The sequence below is a fragment of the Balaenoptera borealis genome (genome assembly GCF_965194805.1).
Source record: "Balaenoptera borealis genome assembly, chromosome: 13".
Classification (NCBI taxonomy): Eukaryota; Metazoa; Chordata; class Mammalia; order Artiodactyla; family Balaenopteridae; genus Balaenoptera; species Balaenoptera borealis.
Genome location: NC_138870.1, coordinates 36,730,189 through 36,746,762, shown reverse-complemented (window position 1 = coordinate 36,746,762; position 16,574 = coordinate 36,730,189). Strand labels below are relative to the sequence as shown.

The 16,574-nt window shown below is 36.1% G+C and overlaps 1 protein-coding gene across 1 annotated transcript in view; it reads left to right on the top strand.

The window, feature by feature from the left end:
• The first annotated feature begins 8,257 nt into the window (after window positions 1-8,257).
• ADAMTS20 (ADAM metallopeptidase with thrombospondin type 1 motif 20) overlaps window positions 8,258-16,574 on the top strand; it is a 232,748-nt gene continuing 224,431 nt past the window's right edge. The window contains exon 1 of the mRNA XM_082349310.1: window positions 8,258-16,054. The gene's annotated coding sequence lies outside the window, so the exon portion shown is untranslated. The remainder of the gene's footprint in view (window positions 16,055-16,574) is intronic.

Genomic DNA, 16,574 nt, shown 5'->3' with positions numbered 1-16,574 from the left:
TCTTTGATAAAGGAGGCAAGCATATACAGTGGAGAAAAGACAGCCTCTTCAATAAGTGGTGCTGGGAAAATTGGACAGATACGTGTAAAAGTATGAAATTAGAACACTCCCTGACACCATGCACAAAAATAAACTCAAAATGGATTAAAGACCTAAGTGTAAGACTCAAACTCTTAGAGGAAAACATAGGCAGAACAGTCTATGACATACATCACAGCAAGATTCTTTTTGACCCAGCTCCCAGAGAAATGGAAATAAGAACACAAATAAACAAATGGGACCTAATGAAACTTAAAAGCTTTTGCACAGCAAAGGAAACCATAAACAAGACCAAAAGACAACCCTCAGAATGGGAGAAAATATTTGCAGATGAAGCAACTGACAAAGGATTAATCTCCAAGATTTACAAGCAGCTCATGCAGCTCAATAACAAAAAAACGAACAACCCAATCCAAAAATGGGCAGAAGACCTAAACAGACATTTCTCCAAAGAAGATATACAGATGGCCTACAGACACATGAAAGAATGCTCAACATCATTAATCATTAGAGAAATGCAAATCAAAACTACAATGAGATATCATCTCACACCGGTCAGAATGGCCATCATCAAAAAATCTAGAAACAATAAATGCTGGAGAGGGTGTGGAGGAAAGGGAACTCTCTTGCACTGTTGGTGGGAATGTAAATTGATACAGCCACTATGGAGAACAGTATGGAGGTTCCTTAAAAAACTACAAATAGAACTACCATACGATCCAGCAATCCCACTACTGGGCATATACCCTGAGAAAACCATAGTTCAAAAAGAGTCATGTACCAAAATGTTCATTGCAGCTCTATTTACAATAGCCAGGACATGGAAGCAACCTAAATGTCCATCGACAGATGAATGGATAAAGAAGATGTGGCACATATATACAATGGAATATTACTCAGCCATAAAAAGAAATGAAATGGAGGTATTTGTAATGAGGTGGATGGAGTTAGAGTCTGTCATACAGAGTGAAGTAAGTCAGAAAGAGAAAAACAAATACAGTATGCTAACACATATATACGGAATCTAAGGGGGAAAAAAAGCCATGAAGAACCTAGTGGCAAGACGGGAATAAAGACACAGACCTACTAGAGAATGGACTTGAGGATATGGGGAGGGGGTGGGGTGAGATGTGACAGGGTGAGAGAGTGTCATGGACATGTATACACTACCAAATGTAAAATAGATAGCTAGTGGGAAGCAGCCGCATAGCACAGGGAGATCAGCTCGGTGCTTTGTGACCACCTAGAGGGGTGGGATGGGGAGGGTGGGAGGGAGGGAGATGCAAGAGGGAAGAGATATGGGAACATATTGTATATGTATAACTGATTAACTTTGTTATAAAGCAGAAGCTAACACACCATTGTAAGGCAATTATACTTCAATAAAGATGTTAAAAAAAAAAAACAAAAAAAAAACCAAAAAAAAAAATGAGATATCACCTCACACCTGTCAGAATGGCTAACATCAAAAAGTCTACAAATAACAACTGTTGGAGAGGGTGTGGAGAAAAGGGATCCATTGTACACTGTTGGAGAGAATGTAATTGGTGCAGCTGCTATGGTAAACAGTATGGAGGTTCCTCTTAAAACTAAAAATTGAACTACTATATGATTCAGCAATTCTATTTCTGGGTATATATCTGAAAAAAATGAAAACACTAATTCAGAAAGATCATGCACCCCAATGTTCATAGCACTGTTTACAATAGCCAAGATGTGGAAGCAACCCAAGTGCCCACCAAAAAATGAATGGATAAAGAAGATGTGGTATATATATACATAATGGAATATTATTCAGCTAAAAAAAGAATGAAATTCCATCACTTGCAGCAGTGTAGATGGAACTAGAGAATATTATGTTTAGTGAAATAAGTTAGACAGAGAAAGACAAATACTTATGATATCATTTATTTGTGGAATCTGAAAAATAACACAAATGAATGTATATGCAAAACAGAAACAGACTCACAGATATAGAAAACAAACTAGTGGTTACCAGTGGGGAAAGGGAAGATGGGTGGGGCACATTAGGGGTATGGGATTAGAAAATATAAACCACTATGTATAAAATAGATAAGCAAAAGGGATATATTGTATAGCACAGGGAATTATAGCCATTATCTTGTAATAACTTTTAATGGAGTATAATCTGGAAAAATACTGAATCACTCTGCTGTACATCTGAAATTAATATAATATTGTAAATCAACTATACATCAATAAAAAAGAAAATATACAAAGAGTTCTTAAAACTCAACAGTAAGAAAGCAAACAACCCTATTAAAAATGGGCAAAAGACCTGAATAGACAATTACCAATGAAGATATACAGATGGCAAATAAGCATATGAAAGGATCTTCAACACCGTATGTCATTTGGGAATTGCAAATTAAAACAAGAATGAGATACCATTACATGCCTATTAGAATGGCCAAAATCCAAAACACTGACACCACCAAATGCTGACAAGGATGTGGAGCAGCAGAAATTCTCATCCATTGCTGGTGGGAATGCAAAATGGTGCAGCCACTTTAGAAGACAGTTTGGCAGTTTCATAAAAAAGTAAATATAATTTTACCGTATAATCCAGCAACTGTGCTCTTTGGTATTTACCCTAGGATTTGAAACTTCCATGTACACGATTCTGCACACGGATGTTTATAGGAGCTTTATTCATAATTGCTAAAACTTGCAAGCTATTGAGATGTCCTTCAGTAGGTGAATGGATGAACTGTGGTACATCCAGACTATGGACTATTATTTAATACTAAAAAGAAATAACCTTTCAAGCCATGAAAAAACATGGAGGAAACAAATTCATATTACTAAGTGAAAGAAGCCAATCTAAAAACGTTACATACTACACGATTCCAACTATATGACACTCTAGAAAAGGTAAAATTATGGAGACAGTAAGTCTTTCATGAAGACACACACACAAATTCTTAACAAATATTAGTAAATTAAGTCTAACAATTCATAAAAAGGATAAGACATTATGATCAAATAGAACTTGTCCCATGAATGAAAGGCTAGTTAATATTAAAAAAAATCAAACAAAATTCACCATATTAACAGAATAAAGGAGAAAATCCATACGACCCTTTTAATTCGTGCAGAAGGAGCCTTTGACAATATTCAACATACATTCATGATAGTCTCAAAACTAGGAATGGTAAGGAGCTTTATCAAATGAATAAAGAGTATCAACAAAAAAGCCTACAGCTTAACATCATATTTAATGGTGAAAAACTGAACTGTTTCCCTCTGGGATTGGCAGCAAACCGACATTGCCTGCTTTTACCACTTCTATTCATCTTTAGAGTAGGGTCCTAGCCATTGAAAAAAGACAGAATAAAGAAATAAAAGACTTAAAAAGCTGAAAACAAAAAAGTAAATCTGTTCCTATTTGCAAATGCTACCATTATTTATGCAGAAAATTCAAGGAGATCAACAAAATATTTCCCAGAATTTACAAATGAATTTAGCAATGTCATAGGATACAAAGTTCATATGCAAACATCAATTGTATTCTTACATATTGAAGCAAACAATTGAAAAACAAAATTTTAAGAATCCATTCTGAGTAGTACCCAGAAAAACCCCAAATCAAAACTTAAGATATCTAGGAATAAATCTAATAGAAAATGTTTGACATTTACACTGAAAATGACAGATATTTCTGAGAAAAATTAAAGAAATGCTACATAAATGGAGAGCTATAATAAAGACTCATTATTCTTCAGATGGCCAATATTCTTAAGGTCCCCAAACTGACTTCTAAAATCAATGAAATCCCAATCAAAATTCCAGGGGTTTCTTTTGGTAGAAATTAACAACATTTTCGTAAAACTTCCATGGAAATGCAAAGATCTAGAATAAACAAAGCAATAAAAAAGAAGAAAGTTGGAGGATTTACCCCAGTAAATTTCAAGCCTTACTATAAAGTTATAGTTTGCTATTGGTGATAAAATAGACACACACATAAGTAGAACAAAACAGAGTCTGAATGGGAAAAAATAATCAACCTTACTATACATCATACATAAACATTAGTTTAAAAGCAATCTAAATATGAAATCTAAAATGATAAAATTTCTATAAGGAAATATAGGAGAAAACATCAGAGATTTCTTAATTAGAACATAAAAACTTGAGTCATAAAAGAAAAAATTGATAAATTGGATTTCATCAAAATTTAAAACTTTGCTCTTCAAAACACACAATTAAGGGAATTCCTTGCTGGTCCAGTGGTTAGGGCTCTGTGCTTCCACTGCAGAGGGCACGGATTGAATCCCTGGTCAGGGGAACTGAGATCCCACAAGCTGAGCAGCGTGGCCTAAATAAATAAATAAATAAAATTTGTTTAAAAAAACACACACACAATTAAGACAATCAAAAGGCAAACCGCAAACTGGTAGAAATTATTTTTTGCAACATGTATCAGACAATGAACTTGTATCCAGAATATATAAAGAACTGTTTCAAGTAAATAATAGGACAAACATCCTAATGGAATATGATATGCTCAAAGTTATTAGTCATCAGGGAAATGCAAATTAAAACCACATTGAGAACACACACATAAAAGTGTCTAAGATTTTAAAAACTGACCCAAACTGGAACTAACCCAAATGCCTATCAAAAGAATGGATCCACAATTTTCTGTATAGTCAGACAATGGATACTACTCAGCAATAAAAAGGAAGATATTATCAATACACATAACCACATTGGTGAGTCACAAAATCATTATTCTGTGTGAAAACACCTGGGTAAAATAAAGTACATGGTCTATGATTCCATTTGTATAATATCCTAGAAAATGCAAACTAATTTATAGGGATAGAAAGATCAGTGATTGCCTAGGGACCGTATGAAGGGAGGGATGGATTACCAAGGGGCACATGAAAACTTTTGGAGGTGATGGAAATGTTTTTCTTGATTGTAGTGAGGGTTCACAGGTGTATACTTATGTCAAAACTGATTAAATTATAAACTTTAAATATATGAAGATTTACCTCACTTATACCTTAATATAGTTAAAAAATAAAACAATACGGATGGACATTCCCTATAGTTCTATACCAAGCAAAAGCAAACCTTGTTTCTCCCTTAAAAAAACAAAATAGAACTTGACTCTAAAACATTAATTTGACTTTACTCCCCTAAAAAAATACATGTGTGTGTGTATTCCTCCCTAATATAAATATACATATTTAATGTTTATTATGTACATTAAATAGTAAGCTTCATGGGAGATAAGAAACATAACATTTGTATCTCTGTCTTCCACTGGCCTTGTGCAGTGACAGTTATGGGCTTTTAATGCCTTTTTGTGAAAACATCTTTTATTAGACTAAAAAAAGTTGGGGCAGATTATCCCACCTTTTCTGTTTAAGCTCTACTGAAGAGTGTTGAAAAGACCAAAAATGCATAAAGCACACATTAAGATGAAGAAAGAATGGAGAATTATCCAGAAGTATATCAATATATGCTATATATAATATATCAATAAATTATCCAGAAGCATATCAACAAAAATATATCCCTGCTAAGAAGACCATCAGTGTACTCTCAGGACGTAAATGTATAAAAGTCTTTCAACTGAAACACCACACACACACACACACACACACACACACACACACACACACCACTTTTATCTTTGCAATAAACGAAAAGGAGAATCATAAATTGGAGACCCCTCACACTGTATTTAAAAGCAACCTACAATTAACTTTAAAACAAGTTACTTTATCCAGACTAACTGAAGGGTAAAAGCTTTGAAAAACCTCAGCTGTTCCAGTCAGTGCTTTCATGCATTTAAGTAATGGGTCGTGCTTAGAGAAGCTCTATTTCCTACCCTACACCAAGAAAAGCTGTGTTAGGCTGCGACTTTAAACCCTACCCCCAGCACATTCGTTAAGTTTGAATTCCAGTTGACGATCTCTCAGTCACTTGAAATTTTCCCCTAAAATTTTTTTTTGTTATCCTTTGGCTGATGGTCTCCAAATACAAACTCCTGAAGAAACCTTATGGCAGAATAATTTCCTCCTAATGCTGACTCGGGAGAAATGTTCCTTGTTGTTTGTTGATTTTTAACTCCTCTGGGTGGCAGTGGAGAGGCTGAAGCTACTGAATTTGTCTCAAAACAGAGGGTATTTGTATACAGTTTTATGTTATACAGTACATCAGACACTTCAAATTCCAAAGTGTTGTTATAATTGTTAAATAATACATCACTGAAATTTAAGTCTTAATGTAGAACATTCCAGTCCTCCACAAACATTTATGAGCTCCATTTTTCTTCTGCTTATTAAACAACAATCTTCCTGGCACATACATAGTACTGTGTATCCTAGCCAAATATACCACCGTCAGATGAAATTAGTTAATATTAATGCATATTTCATGCAAGGTTGCAAACAAGCTTAATACCCACCTTCTATAAATAAGATCATTTGATGTTAGCATGTGAAACTTCAGTCATCTTGACGTTTTGAGTCTCAATTCATTTAAACATAGATTTGTCAAGGTAACGTGCATTTTGATTGCTGTTAGATCTAGTGATGTGATACACAGAGGCGATTTTGCACCTGTGGAAAGGATTACCAATAGTTTTGCCTTGCCAACAGTCACCACTCTGAAATAGCGTGAAATACTGCTGATCATTGCTCTGTGTGAACACAATCGTTGTACTGAGCTGCCTTGTAAAGAACTGTGATCTTTGAACTTTGGGAGTTGCTTAGGCGCCTCAGAAATGAAAGAGCAGTTAAGTGGGAAAGTTTTAAAGTCGGCATTGCAAAATAATTTTCCTAAAATGATTACACCGAAAGAAAAAAAGGGAGGAGGAACACCCTTTCCATTCAATTCTCATTCTTCCGAGACTCAAGAATGAGATTATAAAATTAAAAACTAAATTTTTGTATCAAACTGTAAGCATCTAGTTTGGAGTTAGTAACAGAACTCTCTCACTGATACTTTTTATTTTTTTGGCTCCCCTCAGTTAGGTAGAAAGTATGAGAAAAAGCAAGTAATACAGTCAGTGCTTGTGGATTTGCCGCCAAGCACTTCCGTGAAACAGAACAGAGAATATTTGCCTCTCCAGTGAGTACTCCTAAGAATCTGCATTATCTCCCCAGAATACACCCTTATGTTCTGTGGAGTCCCAAGTTCGGTGCTGAAATTCAGCTGAATTACCAGAGGAGGTTCTGATCTGCCAGTGGGAAAATACTGTGTGTCTTAGAACACTCATAGACCACAAGCATGGCAGGAATTTGTCAGTTAAATTGATCTCATTTATTCATTTTTTTAAAAAGCTGTATTTATTCCATCAAGCAGTTTGGAACTATTTCATCCTACTCTTCACTCTACCCTCCTTCATATTCCTCATTTTTCTATGTATTTATTTTATTTAAACCCCACTGTTTTTTTCTTTGAAATCATTTTCATGATGAACTATGGAACAAAGGATGTGAGAGGTGGAAGGGGCTTTAAAGATCATCTAATCCAATGTTCTCATTTCACAGTTGAAGAAATGAGGGTTCAAGATGGGAAGCTACTCATCTAGTATTGCTAGAGGGTTGCAGAGCCCAGGGCTATCTCTTTGATTCCCCAGCTTGTAGTTAATGCTCTTTCTGTCTTTCCTTACTTGCTCTCAAGACACATGATCTCTCCCTTTTGGGGGGTGGGGTATTTGAGCTAAGTTTTTACATTGGCAGTCTTAACGTGGTATAATGGAAAGGCATCAGTAATTCTGCTTGAAGCAACATTTCTTCACTGCTGGCCAGTATGCAGGGAATTTCCACCATTAGATCATCAAAAAAAGAATGTCTACTGTTTCTTATGAATGGACGTTGGTTCCAACACAAAGATTTGCCCTATTGAAAACTCCTACAGTGATTTTGGCAAAATGGATATTCTATCCCTTGATCCTTACCCTTTGACATTCATTAATCCCAACTCATCTCATCAGATACAAGGAAAATTACAGTCACCCTTTCTTAGGACACTGGTCACCAATCCCGAAGAATGTACAAGGGAATTTCTGATGTTATACTTCCTAAGTGTGTAGATTTCACAATTGTTCTAAACAAAGAGATACTGTATTAATGGTTCAGAAGTAATTAGGAGGAAGGAAGGAAGGAAGGAAAGAAAGATAAGAAGAATGAAAAAACTGATGGGAAAAAAGTCTAAATGCCATTAATTGTTACCATTAATTGTTACATACCCTAACCTGGGTATGGCCAAGATGACAAGTTCTATGGGCAGATAGAGCCAGATAAGATTTGTCCAAACTAATAAAGGAGCTCAGAAGTGAAACACATTTTCATTAGATTATTAAAGGAGACTCTCTTGAGTCCATAAGAATAAAGGGATTGGAATAAGGGTTTTTCTAAGATAATAATAGCCATATAGAGTGAATAGAGAACTCATGAGTTTTAACCACTGCTAGAAGTTGCCCTTATCTGGTCCATCAGTGTCTTCTGGTCGTAAATGGGCTTAGGGTTCCTCATTCCCCCACCACTTTAGCATAGGTGGAATGGCAGGCATAGATTCCTTTTATTTATTTATTTACTTGTAATTGTAACAAATCAAATTTTTCCAATTTAGTGTCTTTGAAACTTCACCCTTATGTGTGTATAGGTACAATGTTGTCACCCATGGTGAATAGAGTGATAGATTCTGGAATCACTGTATAAGAATAGAATAATAGGGTATGCTGATTTTGTTTTTTCTATATTTTTTATATACATGTCTATTTTATTGAGATATAATTGACATACAGCACTGTATAAGTTTAAGGTGTATAACATAGTGATTTGACTTACATACGTTATGAAAGGATTACCACAATAGGTTTAGTGAACATCCATACAATATTAAAGAAATAGGAAAAATACCGGGATTGATGGTATCGGGGGTGTGGTAAAGGAGGACGAGGGGGTCAGGATCTTCAGTTTTGCTCTTGATAACTGGATGAACGGTGATGACATTCACTGGACAGAGTACACTGAATAAAGAAGCACACAGGGAAGGACTCATTCAGATTTGGAGATGAGAAGTAGGACAGATGTGGGAGATTTGGCAAGTAGTTGCATATATGGGTCTGGAGCCCAAGTGAGAGGACTGGGTTGAAGAGAAGATTCAGTTTAGTGACGCAACTGAAGCCATGAGAACAGAAGCTACTCCCTCTGGAGAGTGTGAGGTCGAGAATTAATGAGGATTGAAGGCTGAAATCTTGAGAATACCTACATTAATGGGATCCTCGGAGAAGAACGCACATTTGATTTCTATGGTGACAAATTTTTACCTGTTGAATCACAAAATAGTAACTATATTGTACATTCACACTGCTTGCTCCCCCATACTTAGATCCTTTTAAAACTAATATATATTTCAATAAGTACCAAATGACTCCATTCCTGTAAGTATATGCAGCAATGTCGTCACAAACAACAAAATCAAAGCTCTAAGGGCTAGACAGGGTGCATCTGATTTGCTTCCCACCCCAGACTGGTGACATACATGTGTGGGCTGTTATCTTGTCAGCTTTCACAATGTCTCTGCAGTAGGTGTCAAAACAGCAATCAGGTAAGCTGATTATGGACCTCGACATACCTGACATTCTTCGCCCAAGCACATGGGTTTATTCTTCTTTCTTTCATTCTTCATTGGTGCTTCTGTATCTTCAAAAACTTAACAAAAATATTTCAAGGACATGTAGCATTTATAAGATGTTGATTGACCAACAGCAATAAAGTTAAAAGTAATGAGGATTCCTATGAGCTATGCTGTTTTTAAGGAAGCATTAATGACTGATATAAACTGAGCTACTATTAAATCCATGTGGGCAGTTTGAATACTTTAAAAGAAGACAATGGAGAAGGGGGAAAAGACAGTGAAAGTAAATTAAAAGAAATAGGAGTAAGTAAAGGTGCACTGTGTCAACCATCAAGTATTATTTGGTTATACCTTGAGAGTTAAAACACATTTTATTTTTCTCATATTTAAAAAATTTTTATGTGTTATGTTTGCTCCGTAGATTTAATGCAGTGTTAGAAGGCTGGTCTCTGCTATTGCCATGGAGGTGTGCCAGTGAAACAGGATATTATCTTAAGATTAAAAAGACATTTTCTTTATTTATTTTACATCCACAATTGGGGAAGAATACACTTCTAGCCCCTTACTGCCACATACTGAGGATCACTGCCATGCACAGAATTGCAGCCATTCACATCAATTTGGAGGATCCCAGGGCCACTAGAGCAAAGTGCATTCTCTCAAATTGGAAGCAGAAGCAAAGAGTTCCACTGAGTAAATTCATGTTCCATATTTAATCTAAAAAACAAGATGCAAATTGATTCTGGATCCAAGCGGGAAAAGATCATAGTCACGTCACAAAATGTCTGTGACTGGACAGCTCTTCCCAGTCTTTGGTCGTAGCACAGCCAGTTTGATGTTATCCAGACCATTTCCCCCGTCCACAACTTTGTTTATGCTGTGACAGCTGTGCCTGTGTACCTCGAGCAAAGAGCAAAGGACTGAAAGATAAGAAAGAGAAACACTTGCTCACGAATGTCCTGTTTTAAAGCTTGGGGGTCAGGACACAATTGTACTGCGCCTGTCATGGGGCCATGTGGACAATGGCACCCAGAACAATGCCCTGTGTTTCTAATGACATAGCCAGTGTGGCACTTCTGGGCATCATATATATTTTTTTAAGTTGGAATAAGTTTTCCTGTTATTTCTCAGGATACCTAGTATCACTAGAAGCTTTTATCTTAAAAGAAATTTTCTTTTATTTCCAGAGCATTTATAATTACCAAATAATTGTTTTAAAGATTGTTTAGTAGTTTCCTCAGTGTACAGTGGGTCATTATTTACTGTTTTTTAAACAGATTGAAAAATGTATATTATCTTGAGATGAAAACTTTCTGTATAAGTAAATAAATCTTATCTAAAATGGTTTAATTGTGTATACTTTATTTCCATATTGTGGAAGAGAAATTTTAGCTCTAAATAAGTAGTGGTAGCATCTTTAACTCTGACTTTAAGGTACTTTCTCAGAGTATTTTGTCACTTTTGGAAATTGGATGGATTATTATTATTTTTTTTCTTGCAGTTACATTGTTACAGGTTCTTTGGCAAAGGCCTACTTATTCCACTCATCTTATTACACTGCCCAGAGCATCTTGAGGTGGCAGCAGCTGTTCTGCTTAGAAGCTGGTGTGATTAGTGTTCTGGATCCAACCCATCTTTGTTTTAGGGGAGGTACAATTTGGCCTGTTAAAAAAAAGTTTTTTACATTTGATGTGTTGTCCATGTAAAGGGAAGATCCTCATCCACTCCTCTGTGGAATTCTGGGAGAATGAGGCATATTTAACATTATTTTCCAAATCTCCTATGTGAACAAGTATGTCAATGAAATAGACATCCTTCATCACCACAGTTTGAGCTATTTGTCCCTTATCTTGCATTTCTGTTCCATTTTGCACAGTACTATTTGAAGTCGTTTATAGGTGAGATGTTTGTTAGATACAGAACTTGTTCACCAAATCAGCTAAGAGGAAAACCACTTTAGGGATTTCTGTATGATCTAAAACATAGACTTGATTTTTATTTTAAAAATGGCAATCACTTTATAGTGACTTAATGCATACTTTCAAAACCCATCCTAACAAAGCTCTACTTGACTGTTACTGCACATGCAGATTGCTTTAGTGATGAATATGCCTTTTGCAAACTCAGTATGCACATGGTAGCAAATAGCATCTCAAATTTAGGGAAATTATAAATTTATCTTTATGTCTTCAATGGAAAATAGAGAGGGACAAATATTTTCATCATTTAATAAAAGAAAAAATTGAAACATAAGTGTGCATAATCCATGCAAAATCATATCAGTAAGGCTGGTCTTCTTGATTCTACCTTTGTGCTTCCTTTCTGGACATGGCAAGTATTAACCACCTTCTGATATATCATGGTGCCCCATCAATGAACAACTGAATGACCCTCTTCTCATATCCTTTTCACTTTAATATCTTTTTACTTCTCTGTTAATATTCTGTCTATATGCTCCAGATTATAATTATACTTTAAAAGGGATTTTGCCTAAATTGGGCAGCTAATCTATAAAGAGCAATATATAAGATGTCTATAAGCTATTTTTGCTATTTATACCAGTGGGTACAAAAATCTAATTGCAAGAAAAGTTGCAATTAAACGTTACTCAAATATGAAGCACTGTGGGTCAAAGTATATTATGCATTGTACATCAATCTGTACACATGTATCCAAACCAAATCCTTGCTCCTCATCAGACATTCTTAATCATATTACCGGCGTTTATAGCTATCTGAAATTACTGCATTTACTTGTTGATTTATTATTTGTCTCCCATCATGACTATGTAAATTCCAGGAGAGTAGGGGCTTCTGATGGTCTTTCCATTGTTGAATCCCAGGTGCTGTATCTCCAACACTTGACACAGACAAGATACCCAGTAAATATCAGTTGAACGGATAAATAAGTGAATAAATGAATGAATGAATACTATGTATCAGGATCTGCATCTGGGGCCTGGAAGATACCTAGATCTTCCTTCTAAACATTTTATTTTATAATTGGAAAAATGGAGTTTGAAGGAGAAAAAGTAGTTTGCAGCAAGCTACTTGGGATTATTAATAGTACACCTGGGACTAAAATATGGTCTCTTAATTCCTGGTCTAGTATACTTTGAAATGCAATTCAACTTGATTATTAATGGTGGTGATTTTTTATATGGAAATGGTAGAAATTCCTTCTCCAATTGATTCAAGTAGAGATCCTAATTAGAATACATTATAGTAATTAGAAATGACCGTGTATGAATAGAAGTATATGAAGAATAGGTAAATAAAAATACAACTTTGCATGTATAGTCTAATAACAACTATGTACAACGTATCTATGTCAATTAATAAGAGCTAGTGGATGTGAGTGGTTATAAGTTGAAATAGATATGACTTTTTCTATAAAATTAAAATTAATGAAGGATCATTCTTATTTTAACTCTTAGAAATTCTGCTTCTTGCTTCTTTTTAGAGAGTGTTAGCTTCTGGCGTTGTTTTGAACGTTGCTTGGAATTATTTGTCTTTTATTCAAAGACTTTGTATCACAATATAAATGTCCACATACAACTCTGCTTCCAATGTCTTTTGATAAATCAGTCCCTGGCCTCTTTGAAATCCTGAGTCTGTTATTTCTTCTATCTTTCCTATGCAGACACCTCACCACCCCAAAAGAAATATATTGCTCTTATACTTTTTGATATATTAATTTACATTTTTTACAGGAATGGATCATTATAAATATAGCTTTACAGATAGCTTACAGTCACTGATGATAGGTAAGCTGGAAGGAAAAGACTCCTGAATATTACATGAGGTAGAAGAATATTTCACTTCGAAAACTTTCCACAGTGTAACGACTAAGTCTTTCCACAGTGTAACAATGGAGAGAACTTTCACATGGAAGTAGTATCCTATTCTGAGCTTACTCCCAGACTCCTATCAGTTAAAATTTCTTGACTTTGAACCTTTGTCATACAGTTCATTAGCAGACCTTTGTAATATGTTTCAAATTGGTTGGAAACCTAGTATAATATTGTAGTGTACAGGTTAAAATTCAATAAGAAATACCAAGGAAAATATCAGCTCTATATCATTTTCTTTGATTTTCACTTTTTGAATGTTTGAACTAAGTCAGTATTTTGAAAGTAAATCCTTGAAGGGTCCTGTACTGACAGGGCAAAGTGCAAATTCTTCCAAATGCCTTTCCAAATGTACCTGCTGGGTTGGTTTCCCTCTGCTCCTCGTTCTCTCCCCTGGGACCTCGTTTGCCTTAACCCAGCAGGACTCACGATCTTTCCACTCACCCTGACACTGCTCATGCGTTTTCTCTGCTTAAAACCTTCTTCTACTATTTCCATGTGTGCCCCTCTTTTGAATACCCAGTTAAGGGACTTCCCTGGTGGCGCAGTAGTTAAGAATCTGCCAGCCAATTCAGCGGACACGGGTTCGATCCTTGGTCCGGGAAGATCCCACATGCCGCGGAGCAACTAAACTCAAGAGTCACAACTACTGAGCCTATGCTCTAGAGCCCACGAGCCACAACTACTGAAGCCTGTGCGCCTAGAGCCCGTGCTCCGCAACAAGAGAAGCCACCGCAGTGAGAAGCCCGCGCACCGCAATGAAGAGTAGTCCCTGTTCACCGCAACTAGAGAAAGCCTGCGCGCAGCAATGAAGACCCAATGCAGCCAAAAATAAATACATGAATAAATAAATTTTTTTTAAAAAAGTAAAGGGTTGGAGGAAGGTATACCATGCTAAACTAATAAAAAGAAAGCTGGAGTAGCTATATTAAAAAAAAAAAAAACCAGTTAAAGTATCACCTCTATCATACCATTATTTTCTAACTTCTCTCTGTTCCCCATAGAATATTTGTAACTTCCTTCCTTACCACATAGTATTTTGTATTTACCTCTGATCACATTGTGCAGTGATTGAAACAATGTTTGTCTACACCAGTAACAGATTCAATAAATCTGTTTGAATCAGAAACTGAGACTTGTTTCTGTTTCTCCAGGGTCTAGAACAATACCTGGCACCCAGTAGGATCTCAATAATTGTTCAGTGAGTCATGGCACATGAAGGAATTCATTAGTGACATGAAACAAATGGTTTATAATTTGTATTAATTTGCTAAATGTGAAAAACGTGGTGAATACAGAGATTGCCCCCATATGACTTAAGTAGTTGTATTTAGGAAAACAATAAAAATATTTGAGGCATATGAAAGGCCAGGAAAAAAATTAACATTGTTTCAACTTTGCACATTTAAGCATAATAAACACATGCTATGATTTAGCAGCTTAAAATAAGGTGAAAAATTAGACAGCACACAACCATATGTTCTTATGAGAAACCTTGGAAAATTGTTAGAACTCACTAGCCTCAAAATTTTAGTGTATTTTTTTACAGTAGGAATAAAGTTCAAGGGCAGTTGATTTCAGTTTATTTGAAATAATATAGACTATTCAAGGATATCTGTTGGTAGATCCAAAATTGGAATACAAATGGGATTTTGCTACAGTTAATTTATAGAGTGTCTGTTTGTCTTATTTCATTGAACTTTTCCTCACTCAATACCTCTCTGTCTTTTCTACTCCATTTCCCACTCCCTGTATAGATGAATTTCTTTCCTTTTCGCATATGTGCTCAATATGGAAACAGTAATTATTTTTTTCCTGATATATGTAACATGATATATAAGGATATATATTCATATACATACATATATGTTTGTACACATACATGCCTGTGAATTGAATAGCTTTCTTTATTGAGTACTTAATATATACAAAGTTTGTGTCAAGAGAATATTATACTAAATCTCATTTCTTTCTTTCTTTTTTTTTTTTTTGGCCACGCCAAGCAGCTTGTGGGATCTTAGTTCCCCGACCAGGGATGGAACCCGGGCCGTGGCAGTGGAAGCACAAACTCCTAACCACTGGGCGGCCAGGGAATTCGCATCATTGCTTTCTTGTAACTCCCCTTCAAGAAAGGTATTAGCCCCATTTCACAAACCGAGGCTCAGAGATAACCTCCGTCAGGAGGTGCATTGAATAGGCAATGGAATGTCTGAACTTTTCAATTTTTTTTAACTAGGGAAGAATCCTTTAAAAGTTGCTTACAATTTTCTCCATCTAGAGGTGGAGCTGCAAGTCACCAGTGGAAGAGACTTCGATTTGGTGGTGGAGGTTATGGGAATCACCAGAAACAAAGCTTAAGTTGCACAAGTGTAAGACAAATACCACCTAATGTCCCTGGAGGAAACAGTGAAGCAACCATGAACTTGAAAGCAAATGCTTCCGCTGAGATGTTAGAGCTTCTATTTAGTACTAAATACTTGGTAATTTTTAGCAGGACCATTCCACACTGAAGACAGAATCTCTCCTCCATCCCACCAAGTCTGCTTTTAAGATGCCAAATGTCTAAAACTATTGATTATTCTTGAGAGGGGTGTGTGTGTGTGTGTGTGTGTGTGTGTGTGCGTGTGTGTGTCAGAGAGAGAAAAAGAGATTGAGAGAGAGAGAGAGAGAGAGAATTCTCTTTTTGCTTAGACACTGCCGTTACAAGGTCATGAGACTAGACTGTAGCAGAAAAGTGCAGACCTGATTTCTTCATCTTACTGTAGGAAAAGCTACCAAAATAACCAGGCTACACATCGCATGACACTAACGTGACTTCACTTTGGTATCCTACGCAGGGTGTTATTTAAGACTAATTTAGCTGCCTTTGGGAACCCTGCTGGATTGCCCACTGTTATTTCCTCCTCTGGGCCATGGGGCCCAAGCACACTTGGCGAGTGCAGGAGGGGGTTTTCTGCCTGAAGAACTGTGTGTTTCCACTGTCATGTTCCCATCGGGGCTTTGAGGAGGGGAAGGCAGAAGCAGGGGCAGAAACAGAAGCTGGGTGTGGAGCTATGTG